Source organism: Gasterosteus aculeatus, chromosome 9 (genome assembly GCF_964276395.1).
Source record: "Gasterosteus aculeatus chromosome 9, fGasAcu3.hap1.1, whole genome shotgun sequence".
Taxonomy (NCBI): Eukaryota; Metazoa; Chordata; class Actinopteri; order Perciformes; family Gasterosteidae; genus Gasterosteus; species Gasterosteus aculeatus.
Window position 1 is genome coordinate 21,354,827 of NC_135696.1, and position 22,786 is coordinate 21,377,612.

The 22,786-nt window shown below is 46.6% G+C and overlaps 1 protein-coding gene and 1 long non-coding RNA gene across 2 annotated transcripts in view; one reads left to right on the forward strand and one right to left on the reverse strand.

The window, feature by feature from the left end:
* The window catches only part of LOC120815186 (cell adhesion molecule CEACAM20-like), a 73,019-nt gene that overhangs the window by 43,000 nt on the left and 7,233 nt on the right, over positions 1–22,786 (forward strand). The gene's annotated exons all lie outside the window — the stretch shown is intronic.
* Positions 4,298–8,606, reverse strand: LOC144383090 (uncharacterized). The gene is made up of 2 exons (XR_013450543.1): positions 7,501–8,606; positions 4,298–5,929 (listed from the first exon to the last, which is right to left on the reverse strand). It is a non-coding gene; the product is annotated as an uncharacterized LOC144383090 (long non-coding RNA).

Genomic DNA, 22,786 nt, shown 5'->3' on the forward strand with positions numbered 1-22,786 from the left:
GAAAAATGTGTTATTGCTTTGTTATCAAGCACGATTAGTGCAACCTCATATACAAGGTCTTACTGAGAGCTATCAGAGTGACATAGTAAATGTTATGCAGAGGCAAAAGGAAATCTCTGCTCTGTTGGCTCAGCAAAATCTATGCTCTGTCCTTCCTGTCAGAAACATTCCTGTGTTCGATGGACACCCTCTTCAATACAGGTCTTTCATCATCAGAGCTTTTGGAAATGGAGTGGAGAAGAAGACGACTAATAGGAGTGACTGTCGACACTTTCTCCAACAATACACCTGTGGGCAGCCAAGAGACCAGAGGCCTCATGTACAAAGGGTCCGTACAGTGCCGAACGCACTTTTTCACGTCAACGATCAGATGTATCAAGAGCAAAATGACTGGAAATGTGCGCTGCCTCACGCCAACTTCAGGGCTGACGCCCTTTTCTACAGCTGTCAATTCTTTGGCGACACTTACAGGTGATGTTGGGAAACTAATAATGAATAAATGTTTAATTTGTCCTCAGACTGAGTAATGTGCACATCTGAGACACACGAACAATTAACACGTGTCTGCAATTACACGAGTGGATATAAAAGCATGCATAAAGTGGTGCAATGCATACTATTAAAACAATGGCTGCTTTAGCACTACTAGAAGACATTGCTGGTCACGTACACGACATTGGTGCTCACGTACCGTGCTGTGAATGGATCGGGTCCAGCTTACATCCAGGACATGGTCAAACCCTACATCCCGACCCGCACTCTCCGCTCTGCATCTGCAAAACTACTCGTCCCTCCCTCACTGAGAGCAAAACACTCGACTAGATCTCGACTCTTTGCTGTCCTTGCGCCGTAATGGTGGAACGAGCTCTCTGAAGACACCAGGACCGCAGAGAGCCTTCACATCTTCCGCCGCAAACTAAAGACACACCTCTTCAGACTCTACCTCGACTAAAGACTAACAAATTGTAGCACTTAAATTGTACTTGTAACGTCACTCATCTATAGCAAATTGTAAATTGGCTTATTTGAGGAAATTGCACTTTCTTGTTTCTTGTTCTCCTGAGTTTGTACCCTATGGTTGAATGCACTTATTGTAGGTCGCTTTGGATAAAAGCGTCCGCTAAATGACATGTAATGTAATGTAATGTAATTGCAAATGGTGCAATAAGGAGAGAGCACAAATTTAGAGAAGGAGAGGATTTGCTTGCACGTGAGGACTCATCAGCCGCTTCAGGTTCCCGAGGACAATCCTCCTCGAACTATGTGCAGAGCTGCGGCCGGTGTTGGAGCGCAGCGAGGAGCCGCCCGCTCCTCCTACGTTTGCTGCTTATTCCTGATAACGTGCCAAACAGCACATTTTTGCGTGCCTCCACTTCTGAAAGTAGCACTTTCCATCTCTCTTTCGGTGAAGCTTTTTTTTACCATCTAACTCATTCCTTTTTTCTATCTTTTCTGATCATGCAGAGAGGGGGATCACAGGTGCAGGGCTCATTTAAATATTATTTGCATATTGCATATAAGTAGGGGCGTGGACAGGGAGGAGTCGGGTACTCCGACATGTGAGCTCAATTCCACGTTCATTGGGATGTACAAAGGAAATGTGGCTGGATTCATGCGTTCGCACACATTGATACATCTGGATATTATATATAGTTTGATCGTACGCCATGTTTCAGTAAGAAATCCACTCAAGTCTTTGTACATGAGGATCCTGGTGTGCAGTTGTCAACATCTACCTTCAGATTGAAACTTCCTCATAAACTAAAGGGAAAGATGGAGAAATGTCGGAGTGCCTGTCAGGTTGTGGACGTGGCTGGACCCAAACGCAGAACAGACAGACACAGCCGTCAGGAGGAGAGTGAATTAGTCAGTTTATTAATCGACACGACTGTGGAGGTGCAGATGAAGGACGGGGTCCCCGGGTGATGATGTCCTCGACAGTGCGCGGTGCCCAGTGGTCTTCCCACGTGCAGGAACAGACACGTGTCCCTGTAACCGAGGAGGTGAGACAAGAGGTAAGTAACGCGATTTACACTGAATGAAAAGAGAACAACAGCCGGCTCTCGGCTTGACTGGGTGCTGGTCACTGAGACTCGCGAAGACTGAGGTCGACATACGTGACGTGAGTAACGATCCGACGTCGGCCGGTTGTCCGGCTCTCCCTCTTATCCCCTGGTGATTGTGGCTCCGGTGAAGGTGCGTGATTGCAGAGCTGAGACAGGTGCGTGCGAAGCCAACCTCTCCCAGATCCACCAGAGGGAGACCTAAACCAGCCTTTACCTGGGTCCAGAGGGGGGGACTCTGACAGTGCCGGAGAGCACTGTGTAACGATCTTGTTGCCTTCTGTTACGCACGCCTCGTGGAGGAGGGAACGCAACGACCCGCCGCTCGTTATCTCAATGTGGTAATGGGGAAAGAGGTGTGGTGCGTGTAGGTACACGGACGACCAGAACACATATAACCCGTAAAAAGGAATGTTTATTAATCTATATCTAATGTATATATATATACGGGTTGCTTGGGAAAAGGGGCTGGGCGGAACCAAAACAATGAACAAAACAAAATAGTCCCTCTTGCCTATCTGACCTGAAACACCCCCCCCTAACCTAGCTTGAGCACTAGCAAGGCTCACTAACCAAATACAGGGGGTGGTCCGCCCAGGTCTTGCCTAGTGTTTCTAGACAGGAGGATGACTACGGGTGGTGTAGACCCATGGGCAGCTTGCCTACGCACTCCCAAGGTGCTTCCCCTTTTCCCTGGGAACAAAAGACAAAAAAAAACAGGATTAGACACAAATGAGAAGAGCGCTTTCACAAGCACACAGAACAAGATTTAACAGAGACTCCAAGTCACTCGTTGCTCTACAACCCACACCCAACGAGCGAGAGCTTCATAACAAAATGGCACCACTTTATGTGTTGCGAGGGAAGGAATCCAGGTGCAGCCACTGACGAGTGGGTGGGGCCAGATCTCCAGTCTGGGGACTGCTGCTCCTGGAATCAATCACCTGTCAAGGCACAAAACAAAGCCACCAAACACAGAAAACTGGGGAACGTAACACCTTCATTGAAAAGTGAGTCAGAATTGCCTCAGATCCACTTTTTGGCAACATCCAGGAGCTACAACCCACCAACTTGAAGGTCACACATGTTAGTCACATGAGCAAAGACTGCAGGAGTCGCTTGGATTGCAAAGTGAAAGCACCCAGGAGTCCTTCATCTAGAGCGCCCAGAAAAAGGAACAACCATATCTTTTAATAAGGGAAATTCTGTGTAACCCAATAATCGCTGTGTCGCAGAGCAGCGTCTTCGAAGCCTGGAAAAATACCCTAAAAATAATGATTCAACATGAAAATGATTCAACACATTAGTTGACCCTCTCTGGGAACCGTCACCGTATCGTGGGGGAGAGGTTTGTGTGTCCCTATGACCGTGACGGCTGTGTTGTCGGGAGCCTTGTGCTCCTGGTAGGGTTACCCTTGGCAAAGTGGTCTCAGGCAAGGGGCCAGACTAAGAATGGTTCAAAAAGACCCTATGAAAAAACGGAAGGAGTTACCCGGCCTGGAGGAGGCCCCCATTTGGAGCCAGGCCCAGATGAAGGGCCCGACAGCGAGCGTCTGGTGGCCGGGTTTACCGTGGAGCCCGGCCGGGCACAGCCCGAAGGAGTGACGCGGCATCCCAAGACTCTACTCCCCGTGGCCTCACCACCTGTGGGGGAAACCGATGGGATCGGATGCGATGCTACAAGGGTGGCAGTGACAGTGGGGGGTCTAGACGGAACAGAGCTGGGCGGCAGATGCTGGGTCTGGGGACATGGAACGTAACCTCTCTGGGGGGGAAGGAGCCGGCGCTTGTGCGGGAGGTGGAGCGTTATCAGTTGGATCTAGTGAGGCTTACCCTCTACGCACAGCCTCGGCTCTGGAACCACACTCCTGGATAGGGGATGAACTCTGGGGATATGTCCCCGGCTGAGTGCTGCTACAATGGAGTTTACCCCGGTGGACAAAAGGGTCGCCTCCCTACGCCTCCGGGTGGTGGGGGGGAAAACTCTGACTTGTCTGTGCATATGCACCAAACAGCAGCTCAGAGTATTCGGCCTTTTTGGAGACCCTGATTGGATTCCTGCATGGAGATCCAGTAGGGGACTCCATAGTCCTACTGGGAGACTTCAATGCGCACTTGGGCGACAATGGAGATAACTGGAGAGGCGTGATTGGGAGGAATGGCCTCCCTGATCTGAACACTGTGATGGAAGATTTTGCACAGACAATCGTTAAGTAAGAATCAAAGGCTCTGAGTCAAGTATGTCTTTTCTCCGTTTATTTCCTTGCAAGGGAAAAAGGGTCACAACAGCTACGTGGTCAGTAGACTGTCAAGAACCTCCTTTTTTTCCCAACACATCGAGGCAGTTCTTATACCTAAACTTAGATATCGGTGGCGTCAACAGAGACCGTTAACCATCTTGTTGAGTCTCTACCGCCAGGGTACTGGGAATACCTTGTCCATGTGAGACACATCAGTTCTTTGACCGTGTCCTTGCTCTCCCAACATGCTTAAACAAAGGTGGTCATAGACATAACAAACACTTTGTTCAATCTCTACAGCCATGACGCTGGAAACATCTAATCCAAGTGGGAGACATCAGTTCGTATGTCAGGGCCTTTGTGACCTAAGCACTTGCAACTAATAAACTGGTTATACAAATGAAGCATTTAAAAGGGTCACATATCATTTTCCCATTACATTCCACTCTTTTGATTACATAATAATAACAAACTATGCAATCTATTTAGAATGACTACTCTGAAAATTTACCACATATAATCCACCACATCAAATATCACAAAACATTGACCATCTGGACATCGCTCACAAAACTTTGCCTGCCACAGAACAAAAACTCCCTAAAAAAACCCTCCGAAATGGGAAAATAGGAAGAAATCTGTTAGGAGAAGATAAAGACTGGAAACCTTCTCACAGGATTTGAGCGTTACACCCCAGATGTCATGTGTACAGTATTGAAATAAAAAAGAAATGAAAACATGTTTAAATCACAATACCAGAACTTGATCCCCTTTCACACAATACAGATATAGAATATTGTGGAAAGGTCATTATATCAATCATATTTACGTTACATACTAATAAATGCAAGAGTAAAAGCTGTTTTTGTGAGAATGTTATTTCTCATTGTTTTAGCAAGCTACTGTGAAACCAAAAACATTTAGAACACCAGGAATGCACACAGACAGTGTGTCACTATGTCACTATGCGTATGTGTCGAGGTCGTAAGTGTTCAGCTCGTCAAGGGAGTCCGAGTCACTGTTGGGGTTATTGTCAGAGTCATTCCATGATAAGAGAGAACCACTCTTTAGATAGCTGACTACGGAATCACAAAAAGATGCTGAGATACAATGAAACTGAAGCAAGCAATAATATGAATAAACTGTCGTGGCACAAACGACTACTGTGTCTATGTGGAGGGGTCCTGGCCGTGTTCTTCTTCTTGTGTTGGTCCGCAGGTACACGTTGGGATGTGGAGTCTGCCAACCTTCTTTCTTGTGAGGCATCCGCGTTGTAGACAGTCAACACAGATCACAATGCACTGTGTGTCTGTCGGTCAACTGCCCGTCCGTGGTCACTGGATCGGTGGTGTCGGTTGATTGACACTTTTTGTGGAGGTAGGGTCGCCTGAGCCCACTGCTGGTACTGGATCTGGAACCTTCTTGCAATGGGATGCGTGGACCCAAGTTGCTCTTTCAGCTACCTTGACCGCTGTTTGGGTGACCAGGAGAATCTGGAATGGACCCTGCCACCGTTTAGCTTTCCAACTTTTCCTCCTGAAGTCCTTTACCACCACGAAGTCACCTGGTTGCAGTCGGTGTAGTGGACCCGTTGCTTCTCTTGGAAGTGCAGCTACAACCTGTTTTCTTACATCAGACAAAGTGGAAGACAGTCGAATGCAATAGGTTAACATGTCATTCTCGCACATTGTGGTGGAAGGGAGTGGTGTTCCTGGAGCTTCCACGCCTATATGGGGAGGAACTGCAAAAAGGATTTCAAATGGGCTTAGGTTGCTGCGTGTTCGTTTCCTCATCCGCATGTACATCAGAACCAAGGGCAGTGCTTTTGTCCACGGTAGGCCTGTGTCTGTGCAACATTTGGCCAGTTTTGTTTTCAATGTTCCATTTTCTCTCTCTACCGCTCCCCCACTAGCTGGGTGGTATGCGCAGTGTGTTTTTAAGTCAATACCCAGGTATGCACTTAATTCTGTGAATGCTTGGTTGACAAAATGTGAACCATTGTCGCTAGCAATTTTGCTTGGGATTCCCCAGCGGGGAATGATCTCTGAAATCAAGGCTTTAGCCACTGTGGAGGCTGTCTGCTTACTGGAGGGAAACACCTCAACCCATTTGGACCACATGTCTACCATTACAAGACAGTGTTTCTTACCTTCCGATGGGGAGAGTTCCACAAAATCCATCATTACATGTTCAAACGGTCTTGCAGGCGGTGGATGTGCTGCATGATGTGACACCTGTACTGAACGACCTACATTGTGAGTTGCACATGTTATGCATGCTTGGCAGAACCTTTGTGCGTAAGCTGCAAAACCTTTTGTGAACCATGTTGCATCAATGATACTTAAAATTTGTTTCTTACCTTCCATCATTACTGTGGCAGCTGCTGAAAAGGCTCTTACAGCCTCTCGTGACATTGTAGGCTATGCTACGCTAACATTATTGGTTCCACATTCGGTTTCACTGATTCTTCTCGAACAGAAGTCGTCTCATTTATCTGCAGCGCGTTACCTTCGATATCACACATGTCTCCTTGACATGCCGAATGTTACAGTAAAACGCTGCAATGTCCTCAATCCTGCATCTCTTCTCCCCACTCCGGAGGATGGTTTTGGAAGTGTTACAATTGAGGCGATGCGTTTTGGTGATAGTGTCTTCCCTTCACCGGAAATGTTATGGCCTAGGAAATGAACGTTCTGTGAAACAAACTGTAGTTTGGATAGGCTGGCCTTGTGTCCTTCCGCTGCTAAGTGTTGAAGCAATTTGAGTGCGTCCTGTTCACACTGCTTTTGTGTTGGAGCTGCAATTAAACAGTCATCAACATACTGCAAAAGCGCTGTTCCTGGGGACAAAGTGAGGCTCTCCAAACTTTCCCTGAGTGCCTCGTTGTAGATCGTAGGTGATTCTGTGTAGCCCTGACACAAGCGTGTGAAAGTGTAAGGCTTGCCATTGAAATTAAACGCAAACCAAAACTGACTGTCAATGTCCACAGGGACACTGAAAAAAGCATTTGAGAGGTCAACCACGGAAAACCATCTAGCATCAGGTGGAACCTGTGACATAATGGTGTAAGGGTTGGGAACATTTGGGGCTCGTGCGTGGACGGCTGCATTAACTGCTTTCAGGTCCTGCACGAAGCGCCACTCAGTTGGTTTGCCTGCATCTCTGATCTTATTAACTGGAAAAATAGGTGTTCTTACCGGCGAGTCAGGACATGGAACAATGACTCCGGCCTTTAAGAGGGAGTTGAACACCGGTGTTATACCGTCAATGGCCTCTTGGCGCAGTGGGTATTGATGTTTGTGGGGACGGAAGTCTGATCGAGGAGTGATGACCACAGGTTGACATTTTTTGATGAGTCCCACGTCATATTTATGCGCTGCCCACAAGATGTCTGGAACAGAACTGAGGGCAGGAGAAATAGAGGAGACATTAGTCAAAAATGTATCAGTGTGTGTGTCAGAAAATATGTTATTTTCATCCATGACATAAACAGATCTGAGAGCAGGTGTGCAAAATGCGAATGGCTGTTTAAAGAAGCCTGTCGACGGAGAGCGCATCACAAGTGGATCTGGTGTAGCCTCCCAATCTGTCAATGCCTCGCACGCTGCGACAAAGGGTCCCAAATCTCTCCATTGGTCTGTTGCTGCTTTAGACAAGGAGATGTGTGGGAAAGAAGAGTCCACATTAAAGAGGTGCTGCTGAGAGGGGGTGAGAGAAACGGAAACAGCACATTTAAGTGTGGACCAAAACAATGTCATACATGCAATTTGATCATTCAGATCCTGTAGAAATAATGCATCATATTGCTTATCTGGCCCATGTGACATATGAGCTGTGCAGTGGAGATATGAAGCATCCATGCACTCTGCCTCAGGCTGGACGCGTGATGCTGCCAGGTGGGACAGTTCTGATTGTGAGTCAACCGGAAGCCACCACTGGTACACAAACATTGGATCACTTATAACTGTCTTTGCCATCTGGTCAATGGCTCTGCTTCTCACCACTTGCAACCCTGTAGGAGTGGAGATGAGGCTAATGCCGAAAGAACACATGAGGTCTCTGCCCATTAGATTAATGGGACAGCAAGAGGACAGCAAAAAGGAATGTTTTACTGTGATGTCTGGTTCAGGGTCAGTTGAGTCAGTGTGTGTACTGGTCATAGGTGCCGTAAATCTCTCTACAATAGTCATCCCTGAAGCTCCTTGTGAGAAAACCTGTTTTCCACTAAGTTTCTGACCTGGAAAATACTTCTGTTGTATTACAGAATGTGTAGCCCCCGAATCAACCAAAAACGATAAAAGTTTCCCTTGAATTTGCCCCATAGTGGTGGGCATATTTTCAAATGATTTTCCTGAAAACTTTGCGTATGTGTGTTTAAGTGAAAGCTTTTGTTGTGTTCTCAATTGCTCTGTGATGTCCACGAGAGCTTGTTGTTGCTCCAGTGTGTGAGTGTGAGTGTGAGTGTGCGTGCAGGGAGTTAGTGCAGAAAGCGTTTCTTCATTGCAGGCTGCGGTGTGTGTGTGTTTTACTTCCCTTATCATGTGAGGCCTCAGCATGGTTGCCGTCTCCCCCTCACATGCAGCCTCCTCCCCCTCCGCCTCACGTCAATCAGAATGTGCGTTGCCACCCCTTCCTCGTCTGGCCAGTCCACGCCCCCATCCTCTACGAGGTGCATTTTGTGGACATTCTCTGTGCCAATGTCCCTGTTCGCCACAGCGGAAACACGTATCATAGTCATTGGGTGGAGACAGCTGTGATCCCTCCTGGTTCCAGGAGGAGCGTCCCCTCGTCATATCCCGACCACGCCCCCTGAATCCGCCCCGTTGGTTGGGATCCCGTGGGCGGTCGTTTCTGGCAAGTTGAGTGACAGCTTGGAGCATAGTCAGTTGGGCGAGTTCAATCTGACGTGACCGCCTTTTCCCCTCGCGGTCAGTTCTCTCTATGTCCATGGATTGCGCATGCGCAGCATGTTTCTTTACATCCGCGAGTCGCGAGTCTTCCATTCCAGCCACAGAACGCTGCACATTCATTTTTATGTCGGGCAATAGTCCATTCATGAAAGCATTCTTCAGGTGTGATTCCCACGTCCCCAGAGCGTCTCCTAACACGGCGGGTTGTGGAATGCCACTGTTAAGATTAAACACTGTGAGAAGTCTTTGGTAGTAATCATGGACGGACTCACCCGTTGCCTGCTTGGTATTGTTGATGGGAGTCATATCCACTTTGTCAGGGAACAAAGTCTTTATGCCGTCGCTCAAAGCCGTGAGTGCGTCTCTGTACGGCTTATTTTGATTTGTACTCCATTCAACGTCGGCCGCACTGGTGTCTCTTGCAACCAGCTGGTTGAGCTTCTGGTAGTGAGTCGGACCCACGTGACTCATTAGAACACGTCGAATTTCAGCAAAGTTGGGCAGGAATTGCTTACAGAAGTCCATGAATGCTTCAGCAAACAGTCTTCCCGAGTGCTGTATCGGCGGGAGATGAGCCATTGCAGCTCTAATGTCCGTATCAGTCCAAGGCCGGAAAACAAGTTTGGGACCTGAGTGTCCTGGTACTTGAATCATTGGGGTTTGGAGCACAGATTTTGCATCCGGGGGAACTCCCTCTGGGTCGAAAGAGAGGGAAAAAACATCTGATGTAGATGGTTGCTCTGCAATCAGTTTGTTGATGGCAGAAGTGTCCCCTCCGGTTGCTCCTGGAGAGCGAGAGCGAGTGGGGAGAGCAGCCTGTCTCTTCTGAGGAGTCGTTCTTGTGCTGCTTTCACTGCCGCTTCCTTTTCCTCCCTCTGCCGGGTGTAGTGAACTTTTGGAGCTTGTGCTCCTGCAGACGGAGGTTGCTGGTTCGCAGGTGAAGCAGGGTACGGTGGTGGGCATGTGTTGAGGAGAGGGCCGCCAGCCCCTGTGAGACTCGGATACAAGGGAGAAGAAGCACATCGGTCATTTTGTTCAATAACATTTGACAGTCAATTTTTTAGCCATTTGTTTCCTTTCTCTACATTCACATTCATCCTCCCACCATTTTAACCATTTACTTTGTTTCTCAATGTTCTCCAAGTCTTTGCCTTTTATCACCCTCTGAGTTTTTATATCCTTCTCTTTTCCCTCTAAGCCTGTTCGTAACATGTTCAGTTTTATTCTACTGAAAGAACCATTTGCAGGGAACCCAAAATCTTTTGACCACTCGGGCAAAAACTCTAGAGATTGATCTCCATATTTCCTTCTCATCAGATCCACAATGGGTCCCTCCGGAGAACCCATTTCCTTTTTACCTTTACCGTGTACACCACCCATCTTTCAGGCGTGGTGAAGTATACTTTTTATTACTTAAAATATAGTCGTCACTATAAGTCTTGATTTTCTTTTACGTAGGAAAAATACAAGTTAAAACCCAACCAGAACTATTGGTTAATAAATATAGGTCAAGGGCGCAAATATCTGTTCTCAGATTACTGTCCGAAAATCCCGATATTGTTCCTGTCTTCCTGTTAGGTCAAGGGCTGAGATTTTGCGATTTCAGTGAACTCTCAAAATCCCTCCTATCTTCCCCTTCGGTCAAGGGTCACAATTGTCAATTGCCCCTGTCTTCCCCTTTGGTCAAGGGTCACAATTATGCGTTTTCAGAGTGTTAGTCTGAATACAATCGTAATACGCAAATTGCTCCCTGTCTTCCCCCTTTTGGTCAAGGGTCACAATTATGCAATTTTCAGATAGTTAGTCTGAATACAATCGTAAATGCGCACATTGCTCCCTGTCTTCCTCAGTAAAAAGTTGGATGCTGATGAACCGGAAATACTGTACAATTACTCTTATAATTTTATACACATTTTTCAAATAACCGGATAAAAAGACAAGTTATCATCATTAGAAGCCCAATCAAATAACCGAAATTTGGATTTTCTAAGAAGAGAGAGAAAAAATAATTTAAAAAAAATCCCAAAGTACTAAATACCCGTCTTTGTAATCTGTTATCACCCGTTATAATTCAGGAAGCCCCGTTTGAAAATCAGACTATCAACTTCTTACCCGATTCGTGTGAAAATCTTCCTCATCGGATCGTGTTGAAGCCAATCAGGTCTCTTTTGGTCGCCGGTCCCCTCTCTCTGAGTGTGATGAGGTATAGGGCAGAATCACGTTTGGTGGATCCTGAAGGGGTCCCTTCCCGGACGTCCTCGGAGTCCCGATGGAGCTTCAAACGATCCCACTTCTGACACCAAATTGTGATGGAAGATTTTGCACAGACAATCGTTAAGTAAGAATCAAAGGCTCTGAGTCAAGTATGTCTTTTCTCCGTTTATTTCCTTGCAAGGGAAAAAGGGTCACAACAGCTACGTGGTCAGTAGACTGTCAAGAACCTCCTTTTTTTCCCAACACATCGAGGCAGTTCTTATACCTAAACTTAGATATCGGTGGCGTCAACAGAGACCGTTAACCATCTTGTTGAGTCTCTACCGCCAGGGTACTGGGAATACCTTGTCCATGTGAGACACATCAGTTCTTTGACCGTATCCTTGCTCTCCCAACATGCTTAAACAAAGGTGGTCATAGACATAACAAACACTTTGTTCAATCTCTACAGCTATGACGCTGGAAACATCTAATCCAAGTGGGAGACATCAGTTCTTATGTCAGGGCCTTTGTGACCTAAGCACTTGCAACTAATAAACTGGTTATACAAATGAAGCATTTAAAAGGGTCACATATCATTTTCCCATTACATTCCACTCTTTTGATTACATAATAATCACAAACTATGCAATCAATTTAGAATGACTACTCTGAAAATTTACCACATATAATCCACCACATCAAATATCACAAAACATTGACCATCTGGACATCGCTCACAAAACTTTGCCTGCCACAGAACAAAAACTCCCTAAAAAAACCCTCCGAAATGGGAAAATAGGAAGAAATCTGTTAGGAGAAGATAAAGACTGGAAACCTTCTCACAGGATTTGAGCGTTACACCCCAGATGTCATGTGTACAGTATTGAAATAAAAAAGAAATGAAAACATGTTTAAATCACAATACCAGAACTTGATCCCCTTTCACACAATACAGATATAGAATATTGTGGAAAGGTCATTATATCAATCATATTTACGTTACATACTAATAAATGCAAGAGTAAAAGCTGTTTTTGTGAGAATGTTATTTCTCATTGTTTTAGCAAGCTACTGTGAAACCAAAAACATTTAGAACACCAGGAATGCACACAGACAGTGTCTGCCAACCTTCTTTCTTGTGAGGCATCCGCGTTGTAGACAGTCAACACAGATCACAATGCACTGTGTGTCTGTCGGTCAACTGCCCGTCCGTGGTCACTGGATCGGTGGTGTCGGTTGATTGACACTTTTTGTGGAGGTAGGGTCGCCTGAGCCCACTGCTGGTACTGGATCTGGAACCTTCTTGCAATGGGATGCGTGGACCCAAGTTGCTCTTTCAGCTACCTTGACCGCTGTTTGGGTGACCAGGAGAATCTGGAATGGACCCTGCCACCGTTTAGCTTTCCAACTTTTCCTCCTGAAGTCCTTTACCACCACGAAGTCACCTGGTTGCAGTCGGTGTAGTGGACCCGTTGCTTCTCTTGGAAGTGCAGCTACAACCTGTTTTCTTACATCAGACAAAGTGGAAGACAGTCGAATGCAATAGGTTAACATGTCATTCTCGCACATTGTGGTGGAAGGGAGTGGTGTTCCTGGAGCTTCCACGCCTATATGGGGAGGAACTGCAAAAAGGATTTCAAATGGGCTTAGGTTGCTGCGTGTTCGTTTCCTCATCCGCATGTACATCAGAACCAAGGGCAGTGCTTTTGTCCACGGTAGGCCTGTGTCTGTGCAACATTTGGCCAGTTTTGTTTTCAATGTTCCATTTTCTCTCTCTACCGCTCCTCCACTAGCTGGGTGGTATGCGCAGTGTGTTTTTAAGTCAATACCCAGGTATGCACTTAATTCTGTGAATGCTTGGTTGACAAAATGTGAACCATTGTCGCTAGCAATTTTGCTTGGGATTCCCCAGCGGGGAATGATCTCTGAAATCAAGGCTTTAGCCACTGTGGAGGCTGTCTGCTTACTGGAGGGAAACACCTCAACCCATTTGGACCACATGTCTACCATTACAAGACAGTGTTTCTTACCTTCCGATGGGGAGAGTTCCACAAAATCCATCATTACATGTTCAAACGGTCTTGCAGGCGGTGGATGTGCTGCATGATGTGACACCTGTACTGAACGACCTACATTGTGAGTTGCACATGTTATGCATGCTTGGCAGAACCTTTGTGCGTAAGCTGCAAAACCTTTTGTGAACCATGTTGCATCAATGATACTTAAAATTTGTTTCTTACCTTCCATCATTACTGTGGCAGCTGCTGAAAAGGCTCTTACAGCCTCTCGTGACATTGTAGGCTATGCTACGCTAACATTATTGGTTCCACATTCGGTTTCACTGATTCTTCTCGAACAGAAGTCGTCTCATTTATCTGCAGCGCGTTACCTTCGATATCACACATGTCTCCTTGACATGCCGAATGTTACAGTAAAACGCTGCAATGTCCTCAATCCTGCATCTCTTCTCCCCACTCCGGAGGATGGTTTTGGAAGTGTTACAATTGAGGCGATGCGTTTTGGTGATAGTGTCTTCCCTTCACCGGAAATGTTATGGCCTAGGAAATGAACGTTCTGTGAAACAAACTGTAGTTTGGATAGGCTGGCCTTGTGTCCTTCCGCTGCTAAGTGTTGAAGCAATTTGAGTGCGTCCTGTTCACACTGCTTTTGTGTTGGAGCTGCAATTAAACAGTCATCAACATACTGCAAAAGCGCTGTTCCTGGGGACAAAGTGAGGCTCTCCAAACTTTCCCTGAGTGCCTCGTTGTAGATCGTAGGTGATTCTGTGTAGCCCTGACACAAGCGTGTGAAAGTGTAAGGCTTGCCATTGAAATTAAACGCAAACCAAAACTGACTGTCAATGTCCACAGGGACACTGAAAAAAGCATTTGAGAGGTCAACCACGGAAAACCATCTAGCATCAGGTGGAACCTGTGACATAATGGTGTAAGGGTTGGGAACATTTGGGGCTCGTGCGTGGACGGCTGCATTAACTGCTTTCAGGTCCTGCACGAAGCGCCACTCAGTTGGTTTGCCTGCATCTCTGATCTTATTAACTGGAAAAATAGGTGTTCTTACCGGCGAGTCAGGACATGGAACAATGACTCCGGCCTTTAAGAGGGAGTTGAACACCGGTGTTATACCGTCAATGGCCTCTTGGCGCAGTGGGTATTGATGTTTGTGGGGACGGAAGTCTGATCGAGGAGTGATGACCACAGGTTGACATTTTTTGATGAGTCCCACGTCATATTTATGCGCTGCCCACAAGATGTCTGGAACAGAACTGAGGGCAGGAGAAATAGAGGAGACATTAGTCAAAAATGTATCAGTGTGTGTGTCAGAAAATATGTTATTTTCATCCATGACATAAACAGATCTGAGAGCAGGTGTGCAAAATGCGAATGGCTGTTTAAAGAAGCCTGTCGACGGAGAGCGCATCACAAGTGGATCTGGTGTAGCCTCCCAATCTGTCAATGCCTCGCACGCTGCGACAAAGGGTCCCAAATCTCTCCATTGGTCTGTTGCTGCTTTAGACAAGGAGATGTGTGGGAAAGAAGAGTCCACATTAAAGAGGTGCTGCTGAGAGGGGGTGAGAGAAACGGAAACAGCACATTTAAGTGTGGACCAAAACAATGTCATACATGCAATTTGATCATTCAGATCCTGTAGAAATAATGCATCATATTGCTTATCTGGCCCATGTGACATATGAGCTGTGCAGTGGAGATATGAAGCATCCATGCACTCTGCCTCAGGCTGGACGCGTGATGCTGCCAGGTGGGACAGTTCTGATTGTGAGTCAACCGGAAGCCACCACTGGTACACAAACATTGGATCACTTATAACTGTCTTTGCCATCTGGTCAATGGCTCTGCTTCTCACCACTTGCAACCCTGTAGGAGTGGAGATGAGGCTAATGCCGAAGGAACACATGAGGTCTCTGCCCATTAGATTAATGGGACAGCAAGAGGACAGCAAAAAGGAATGTTTTACTGTGATGTCTGGTTCAGGGTCAGTTGAGTCAGTGTGTGTACTGGTCAGCGAGTGGGGAGAGCAGCCTGTCTCTTCTGAGGAGTCGTTCTTGTGCTGCTTTCACTGCCGCTTCCTTTTCCTCCCTCTGCCGGGTGTAGTGAACTTTTGGAGCTTGTGACCATGCAGACGGAGGTTGCTGGTTCGCAGGTGAAGCAGGGTACGGTGGTTGGCATGTGTTGAGGAGAGGGCCGCCAGCCCCTGTGAGACTCGGATACAAGGGAGAAGAAGCACATCGGTCATTTTGTTCAATAACATTTGGATCTGGTTTTTCAACCAATGTGGTTTTTGCGCATGTCAATTTTTTAGCCATTTGTTTCCTTTCTCTACATTCACATTCATCCTCCCACCATTTTAACCATTTACTTTGTTTCTCAATGTTCTCCAAGTCTTTGCCTTTTATCACCCTCTGAGTTTTTATATCCTTCTCTTTTCCCTCTAAGCCTGTTCGTAACATGTTCAGTTTTATTCTACTGAAAGAACCATTTGCAGGGAACCCAAAATCTTTTGACCACTCGGGCAAAAACTCTAGAGATTGATCTCCATATTTCCTTCTCATCAGATCCACAATGGGTCCCTCCGGAGAACCCATTTCCTTTTTACCTTTACCGTGTACACCACCCATCTTTCAGGCGTGGTGAAGTATACTTTTTATTACTTAAAATATAGTCGTCACTATAAGTCTTGATTTTCTTTTACGTAGGAAAAATACAAGTTAAAACCCAACCAGAACTATTGGTTAATAAATATAGGTCAAGGGCGCAAATATCTGTTCTCAGATTACTGTCCGAAAATCCCGATATTGTTCCTGTCTTCCTGTTAGGTCAAGGGCTGAGATTTTGCGATTTCAGTGAACTCTCAAAATCCCTCCTATCTTCCCCTTCGGTCAAGGGTCACAATTGTCAATTGCCCCTGTCTTCCCCTTTGGTCAAGGGTCACAATTATGCGTTTTCAGAGTGTTAGTCTGAATACAATCGTAATACGCAAATTGCTCCCTGTCTTCCCCCTTTTGGTCAAGGGTCACAATTATGCAATTTTCAGATAGTTAGTCTGAATACAATCGTAAATGCGCACATTGCTCCCTGTCTTCCTCAGTAAAAAGTTGGATGCTGATGAACCGGAAATACTGTACAATTACTCTTATAATTTTATACACATTTTTCAAATAACCGGATAAAAAGACAAGTTATCATCATTAGAAGCCCAATCAAATAACCGAAATTTGGATTTTCTAAGAAGAGAGAGAAAAAATAATTTAAAAAAAATCCCAAAGTACTAAATACCCGTCTTTGTAATCTGTTATCACCCGTTATAATTCAGGAAGCCCCGTTTGAAAATCAGACTATCAACTTCTTACCCGATTCGTGTGAAAATCTTCCTCATCGGATCGTGTTGAAGCCAATCAGGTCTCTTTTGGTCGCCGGTCCCCTCTCTCTGAGTGTGATGAGGTATAGGGCAGAATCACGTTTGGTGGATCCTGAAGGGGCCCCTTCCCGGACGTCCTCGGAGTCCCGATGGAGCTTCAAACGATCCCACTTCTGACACCAAATTGTGATGGAAGATTTTGCACAGACAATCGTTAAGTAAGAATCAAAGGCTCTGAGTCAAGTATGTCTTTTCTCCGTTTATTTCCTTGCAAGGGAAAAAGGGTCACAACAGCTACGTGGTCAGTAGACTGTCAAGAACCTCCTTTTTTTCCCAACACATCGAGGCAGTTCTTATACCTAAACTTAGATATCGGTGGCGTCAACAGAGACCGTTAACCATCTTGTTGAGTCTCTACCGCCAGGGTACTGGGAATACCTTGTCCATGTGAGACACATCAGTTCTTTGACCGTGTCCTTGCTCTCCCAACATGCTTAAACAAAGGTGGTCATAGACATAACAAACACTTTGTTCAATCTCTACAGCTATGACGCTGGAAACATCTAATCCAAGTGGGAGACATCAGTTCTTATGTCAGGGCCTTTGTGACCTAAGCACTTGCAACTAATAAACTGGTTATACAAATGAAGCATTTAAAAGGGTCACATATAATTTTCCCATTACAACACGAGCGGGTGTTTGTTACTGGACTTCTGTGCCAGTCACGGATTGTCCATAACAGACACCATGTTCGAACATAAGGATGTTCATTAGTGTACGTGGTACCAGAGCACCCTAGGCCAAAGATTAATGATCGATTTTGTAATCGTATCGTCTGATCTGAAGCCGCATGTTCTGGACACTTGGGTAAAGAGAGGGGCAGAGCTGTCAACTGATCACCATCTGGTTGTGAGCCGGGTCAGAGGATGGGGGAAGACTCGGGACAGACCCGGTAAACCCAAGCGTGTAGTGAGGGTGAACTGGGAACGTCTGGAGGACGCCCCGGTCCAAAAGATTTTCAACTCACACCTCCGGCGGAGCTTCTCTCACATTCCTGTGGAGGTAGGGGACATTGAACCAGAGTGGTGTATGTTCAAAACCTTCATTGCTGAAGCCGCGGCAGTGAGTTGTGGCCTCAAGGTCTTAGGTGCATCAAGGGGCGGTAACCCTTGATCCCCGTGGTGGACACCGGTGGTCAGGGAAACCGTCCGACTGAAGAAGGAGGCCTTCTGGGTTATGATATCCGGCGGGACTCCGGAGGCAGTTGCAGTGTACCGACAGGCTCGAAGGGCAGCAGCCTCTGTCGTGATGGAGGCAAAGCAGCGAGTATGGGAGGAGTTTGGGGTAACTATGGAGAAGGCACCAAAGTGCTTCTGGAAGGCCATCCGGCACCTCAGGAGGGGGAAACGGGGAACCATCCAAGCTGTGTACAGTAAGGATGGGACCCTGTTGACCGTGACTGAGGAGGTTATCGGGCGGTGGAAGGAACACTTTGAGGAACTCCTGAATCCAACTACTACGCCCTCTTTGGTAGAGTTGGAGCTGGAGGCAGAGGAGGGATCATTGTTAATTGGCCTGGTGGAGGTCACTGAGGTAGTCAAACAACTCCGCAGTGGCAAAGCCCCGGGGATTGATGAGATCCGTCCAGAGATGCTAAAAGCAATGGATGTTGGGGGGGTTGTCTTGGATGACACGCCCCTTCAACATTGCATGGAAGTCTGGGACAGTGCCAAAAGAGTGGCAGATCGGGGTGGTGGTACCACTCTTCAAAAAGGGGGGCCAGAGAGTGTGTGCCAATAACAGGGTGTCACACTACTCAGCCTCCCGGGTAAAGTCTACTCCAAGGTGCTGGAAAGGAGGGTTCGGCCGATAGTCGAACCAAGGATTGAAGAGGAACAATGAGGTTTTCGTCCTGGTCGTGGAACAACGGACCAGCTCTTCACTCTTTCCAGGATCATGGAGGGGGCTCGGGAGTATGCTCATCCAGTCTATGTGTGTTTTGTGGACTTGGAGAAGGCGTATGATCGGGTCCCCCGAGAGAAACTGTGGGAGGTGCTGCGGGAGTACAGGGTGCTTGGGGCCATCCAATCCTTGTACGCCCAAACCGAGAGCTGTGTTCGGGGGCTCGGCAGTAAGTTGAAGGCATTTCCGGTGGGGGTTGGTCTTCACCAGGGCTGCGCCTTGTCACCAATCTTGTTTGTGATTTTCATGGACAGGATATCGAGGCGTAGTCGGGGGGAGGAGGGTCTACAGTTCGGGGGGCTGCGGATCGCATCGCTGCTTTTTGCAAATGATGTGGTCCTGATGGCGGTATTGCACTCGCTTTACCGCACCGTTGTGACGAAAAGAGAGCTGAGCCGGAAGGCAAAGCTCTCAATCTACCAGTCAATCTTCGTTCCTACCCTCACCTATGGTCATGAAGGATGGGTCACGACCCAAAGAACTAGGTCACGGGTACAAGTGGCCTAAATGGGTTTCCTAAGGAGAGTGGCTGCCGCTCTCTTAGAGATAGGGTGAGAAGCTCAGCCCTTCGTGAGGAGCTCGGAGTAGAGCCGCCGCTGCTTTGCGTCGAAAGGAGCCAGTTGAGGTGGTTTGGGCATCTGGTGAGGATGCCCCTGGGCGCCTCCCTAGGGAGGTGTTCCAGGCACGGCCAGCTGGGAAGAGGCCCCGCGGAAGACCCACGACCAAGTGGAGAGATTATATCTCTGCACTGACCTGGGAACGCCTTGGGATCCCCCAGTCAGAGCTGGTAGATGTGGCCCGGGAAAGGGAAGTTTGGGGTCCCCTGCTGGAGCTGTTGCCCCCGCAACCCGACCACGGATAAGCGGTTGAAAATGGATGGATGGACATTAGTTGACCATTTGATTGAGTGAAGCCCTCCCATTCTATCCTAACTGCGTAACTCTCCTCCTGTCGTTGTCGTATCACTGTTCTTCTCCTTGTCTTTCACTTGCACCTCTATCTGGTTGTTTATGCTAAACTAACTGGCTCAGTCTGGTCGGCTGACCCCATCTTGCTGCCCCCCCGTCGCCACACACACACACACACACACACAAACAAAATTGTTGTCCCACAGCTGGTGTTTCTACATTATCTTGTCCTAAACCTTTCCATATCTCTGCAACCTTGCCTAGTTGGCGTCTCACTATATCTGTCTACAGCAGAGGTCTTCAACAGGAGGTCCGCGGCCTCTCTGCTGCATTCGACACAGTAAACCAGCAGATCCTTATTTCCTCCCTTCAGGAACTTGGTGTCTCAGGCTCTGCTCTGTCCTTTCCCTCGTCCTACCTCGACAGCCGCCCCTACCAGGTAACCTGGTGAGAATCTGTGTCGGAACCTGCCTGTCTGACTGGTATCTCTCAGTGGATGTCCGCTCACCATCTGAAAGTCAGACCCTAGTCTATCAAACCCGACATCCCAACCCGCACTCTCCGCTCTGCATCCGATAAACTGCTTGTTCCTCCTCACTGAGAGCAAAACACTTGACTAGCTCACCACTCTTTGCTGTCCTGCTCCTAAATGGTGGAACGAGCTCTCTGAAGACATCAGGACCACAGAGAGCCTTCACATCTTCAGACTAAAGACACACCTCTTCACACTCTACCTCCACTAAAAACACAAAACAAATGGAGGGAAATATATAAAAACATACATTATTTAATTGATAAAAAAAACGATATTGAGAGTCGTGACCAGACAGCCCTCCTTTTGTGTTTTATTTTGACGGCGGCCACCTGGAGTGCTCTTTAAATTCTACCCGTCATCCTTTTATTGTTTTATTGTATACTTTTATTTATTATAAGTTTTAGAACTGTTAAACGGTGAAACTGTGAACTAAGAGAATAAACATGTCCCTCGAAATGTAGATAAGATTGCAGTTTAGGGACACTGGAATGCAATTTAGTAGAAGAAAGGGATGTTGAGGTTTCTGGTTTCTCCAGTGGCAGAGAGACACCTTTTACTTGAAATACAACATTAGTATCCTCTTTAGTTGTACATTGAGTGAGTTCCTCTATCATCACCAAAGTCAATGGTCACATTTATTCTGAGGACACTGTGATGTTCTTGATAAAGCAGCAACCAGGAATCCCATGGTGACTCTGGAGGTGGAAGAGTGGCAAGAAGAAAGATGCTGTAGAAAGAACCTGTAGCGTAGGGGTGCGTCTTTTAATCCGAAGGGTGTGTTGGGCGCCAGACAGGAAAATAACCCTCGTTATTCCAGGTCACATTTTCAAGGTTATCTTCCGAACAATGCGCAATAATGTACCCGCCCAGTTGGGTACCCCCGCTGGAAAAATGTAAATGAAATCAAGTACAAACCAGGAAGCCCATCTACTCATTTAAACATATAATCCCAATCAAAACATAAATGTACAGCAGTTTAATATTATAACATCTGTAAGCACAACAAATAATCACATGGAAGCTCCTTGTTGTGGAAGACTTTGCACAGACAATCGGTAAATAAGAATAAGGCTCGGAGTCAAATGTCTTTCTCCGTTTATTTCAATGCAAGGGAAAAAAGGGCACAACAGCTACGCGCTCAGTAGACTGCCAAGAACCGTCCTCCTCCCATAACAGGGCCAGGCAGATTTCATACCTACAGGTGGCCTCCAAACCAACTTGTTGTGTCTCTACAGCAAGGAGACTGGCATCAGTGTGAGACACTCCGGCTCAATTTTTTATCGAGGCCACACCATTTGCAATTTATAACCTTGTTCATTCAATGAAACATTTTGAAGGGTTACACACATTTCTCCATCACATCCTTTGATGAAAGTCAAAGGATGTGTGGGCTGGTGAGAGTGAGTTGGATAATCCGGAGAAGGAGTTTTATCTGCGGGGACTTATCTGTCCCGATCGACAACGGCGAGCCGTAGTCCAGGGCGGTCCAAAAGGTCTCTCCAGCCAATTCCTCCTCTGGCAGTGTCGAGCAGGTCTTTTGGGGTATTCCTCTCGTAGGACTCCACAGGTCCAGCAACCCGCGATGTCCTATGTTTTGTTTGCCCTTTTGTCTCTCACTCCTGTCTCCGATGCCATGCAGCCTGTGTCAGTTGATTGGACACACCTGCAGTTGAAAAAAGCAATCTCCTAGCCTTCCTTGCCCCGCCTTCTTTATATTGCTCAGGTGGGACAAAACAAGTCTGCAGACGTTGGTCTGCTACAAACCACAAGAAATCCTGTTTGGGGGTAAACATGTGGAAGAAGATGCTCTGGTCAGATGAAACCAAAACTGAACTGTTTGGCCTCAATGCCAAACGCTGTGCGGTGAGCACAACATGCCAACAGTGAGATATGATGGTCATGGCATCATTTCACATTCTATATTTGACCTAAGTACAAGAAAGAGATAAATATAACATGTGCTGATGTCTTCTTGTAACACCAATCAGGCATTTGAGTCCATCTTGAAAAATTGTGGCAATTTATTGACGGCACTGTCCAGCAGCACAATAACATCTCTGCAGCTTCCTGAGCGCTTTGTTGGTGCCAAAGTGTGACACTAGTGTCAGTGAGTCCACCTCTTGTTCTTACCACTCCTCAGCTTCTGATGCATCCGGGTTCTCTGTCCCGGTAATAAGAAGAAAAAAAAAGAATTGAATGTTTTACAATGGTTTTCTCTTGGAAATAGAACGTTTGAATTGAGCAAATAATTGAGAAGCTGCGCTAAAATATGGCTTTAAAGTGGAACACAATCAGTGGTAAGTAACTTTGTTTGGTTTTTAAATTAAATAAATAAAACAAGATGAATACAACAATGGTTGCAAATGGACCCTGAAAACCATATGAAATAACAACATTGAATATATTTTAATACCAGATAAATAACCATGGACACAGTTAAATATAATTAACTATATGGTTTAAATCCACGTAGACGTGAACACGTTGATTCTGCGTCTCCCTGAACTCTGCGTTCACGGAAGACAACAATGCGTGTAAAATAAATATCAGAGCCAAGAGCAACGGGGTGCGTGTAGTC